The sequence below is a fragment of the Notothenia coriiceps genome, unplaced genomic scaffold (genome assembly GCF_000735185.1).
Source record: "Notothenia coriiceps isolate Sejong01 unplaced genomic scaffold, NC01 NC01_scaffold00011632, whole genome shotgun sequence".
NCBI lineage: Eukaryota > Metazoa > Chordata > Actinopteri > Perciformes > Nototheniidae > Notothenia > Notothenia coriiceps.
In genome coordinates this window covers 7,292-10,373 of record NW_011344333.1, presented here as the reverse complement: position 1 = coordinate 10,373, position 3,082 = coordinate 7,292, and the positions used below count along the sequence as shown (strand labels likewise).

At 36.7% G+C, this 3,082-nt stretch overlaps 1 long non-coding RNA gene across 1 annotated transcript; it reads right to left on the bottom strand.

Annotated features, from left to right (window-relative positions):
• Positions 1-407: 407 nt before the first annotated feature.
• LOC104946907 (uncharacterized) lies at positions 408-2,395 on the bottom strand. Its single transcript, XR_798507.1, has 3 exons — positions 2,363-2,395; positions 2,094-2,222; positions 408-1,774 (listed from the first exon to the last, which is right to left on the bottom strand). It is a non-coding gene; the product is annotated as an uncharacterized lncRNA (long non-coding RNA).
• Positions 2,396-3,082: the final 687 nt, after the last annotated feature.

The window sequence follows — 3,082 nt, the reverse complement described above, 5'->3', positions numbered from 1 at the left end:
CTTTAAGCTACCACTTTTTAGATTCATATAACACAAAATATATATACACTGATACGTTATGTATTACTGTAGGTGAAACTACCATTACAACAGCATTCCCACCTTTCCAACTAACACATTTAAGTGATATTCATATGAATGTATTATTATTTTTGATTCAGTAACATATGATTCTGAAATTGGCCATTGTATTTCACTTTTGGTACTTTGATAATAAATGTGATTTTTGTAAAAAAAGATTGTAAACGACTATATGTTTTGAATCCAACACAATGTATATTTATATTTCAATTCATCAGATTTCAGATTTCTTTTTTGTGTTTCTACACAGATTAGTATGTATAAATATGTTCTAAAGATAATTGGCAGTTTCGAAATGATGGAAAAGCACACAGCAACATCAAAGATGATTTGAACAAAGAAATTAAATATATTTACAGTATTGCTTCACAGATTTCCACTTTCATGTCAACATCATGTCTATCAACAAAAATACTGATTATTCACCTGATATGCCAAAACTAAGAGTGCTTCATTCATAAATCAACAGCTGTAGAGTTACAGTACAGTTCATCAAGTCACACATCGATATAGTAAAAAACACTGCAGTTTGAAAAATAAATGAATTCCACATCTTCAGCGTGTCTTGAATCAAGTCCACACATTTATCTGAGGAATCAGTTTGATATGATAACAATTTAGTAAATATTTTATTTTATAGAATATGAGCGTAATCACAAAGTGAGGTATTTTTATCGGTACCTCAAAGGGAGTAACTGCAGACAGGGTTATTTGGCATGAAAACATGTTGTAGCACCAGTCTACATATTAAGGCAAGGATAGCACACGTAAATATGATAATAAAATCATAGCTGTTTTATATTTTATGTCAAACGAGAAATATAAAAAATATAAAGGAATGCCACTCTATTGGAAATTTGACAGTTGAAATCTTCACAAAAGCTTCACACTAAAAACGCAACATGAGCTCATGGTAAGGCGTAAAGCGTGCTGCTTAAACAACATTTACCGTGTCATTGAACGCATTTTACCTCGTGTCGTTTAACGTCATGTTCTCAATACCAACATGTTGTTACATACATATGAACATTTCGCGTTTAAAACAGGGCAATGTTGTCAATTCTTACGACTTGATTAGGTATGGAAAGATGATAGTTAGGTCAAAATAACATTATGTAAAAAAGTATCATGTAATTTAAGTACACTAATATGTCAGAGTTGATGTCTGGAACACACTGGAAACAAAGTGGTCAGCTTCTGTTGTGTTTGTTTGACCCCTCCATCCATGTTATGACATGTTAATGGCGGCGGTTACACTCATGCCATCTGAGGAAATCGCATGACAGGCAGTAAAGCAGCTTTTCTTCCCTGAATATTCTTAAAGGAGTGCATATCATTCAGATATAAATAAAAAAAGTGTTCCAGCACTTCCACTTTAGCATCCAAAACTCCTCTGAGTTCATGCAGGAACAGGTGGTCGTTTTAAACTTGAGAGAGGAGCCATTTGTTTGAGAAGAAATAAATCTGTTTTGTGTTCAGTATTGCAATTTTGCAAAGGCCGAAAAATAAGTTTGATAAAAACAGCAAAATATTCTTGGCCTCCTATATATATATATATATATGACATAAGAGTCAAGCATTCAGTCCAACTCTAATTATTCTTCTTCTCCAGAGGTTTAGACGGTGGGAGTGCTTCCTGCTGTACATCCACAGCACTGCCGTCTGATAAAGGCTCAGTGTGGGGGCTGTCATCCTGACGACACAAAAGAAACCAAAACACACATCAACATAAATAACATTGCTTCACTATTCTACTACTGAGCAAGTAGCAAACTGACAAAATTCATAATATGAGCACATAAATGGTGGATAAGAGTTTTGAAATGCTTTATAGAAAGGCCTTCCTTTCTTATTTAAGACAGAATATGTACAGTAGTCAATGTTGAAAGACAATTAATAATTGTTGGATCGCTTTTGAGTTGGTGTGAAATTTCCAATTCAATAATAATAACTTTTCTGAAAAAAGTTAAAACCACGCTGTTTACTTTGCATCACCTGTGCGGCTGACTTACTCTGTGTTTCAAGTACGACAGGTAGGTGTCCCAGCCTAAAGTGACAAAGTTGATATACACAACTCGGAATTGGGGTGAGAGGAAGTAGAAGTTGATCATCTGAGCGGCAGGCCAAACACAGCAGTCCGCCTGCAGGTAACAACAACACAGATTAGCAATGACAAAAATATAACAGAAAGCAAACGTGTTTAAAACGGTCACTTTAAGCTGGCTCGTATAAAACGTGGGGAGCTGATGTAGGAAATATAATCTAGGACACGAAGCCTTACCCCCAGTTTCCACCGGGTCCGTCTGCGCCGTGGCGGTCGTAAGGATCGCGGCCACTCTAGTCCAGGGGTTCCCAAAGTGGGGGGTTTTGAGATGATTACAAAATAAAAATGTAAAAAAATCAAAATTATTATTAATAATAACGTTTGCATAGACATTTTTTTCTTTGACAATCCACTAGCGCAGTGTTTCTCAAACTTTTTTTTTTTCTTTTTCCGAAATTAATTCACTAAAATTAGGATGAATCCTATTTTTGCCGTGGCGCAGCCGTAACGTAAGGTCGGCAGGCAGCCCCCCCTCGCAGGAAGTGAAAAGGTGAGCATCCCCCACATATACTAATTTAGCAGACCCCCCTTCTTCATCACAACACCTCCACTACGATACGCACAATGGACGACAAGGTTTTCATCATGGAAGTGGAAAAACACACTATTTTATATGATGTAACCAACGCTTACTACAAGCACAACATCAGAAAGGACAAGGCCTGGTTTTTAGTCGCTGCAGTTTGTGGAGTGAAGGTAACAACTACATATTAATGTTTTAAAGTTAATTAATACCCGAATTAAACCCGAATCAATAACAAAACTGCGAGCCTGCACGCACGACGCTACGCTTCTGAAACTTCTTCTCTCGGTTTTTTGGCGGATTGCAAACAACTTTAAGGTGTATACCGCCACCTCCGGAGTCGGCTTGACTCGGTTGCATTATAAAGAATGCAC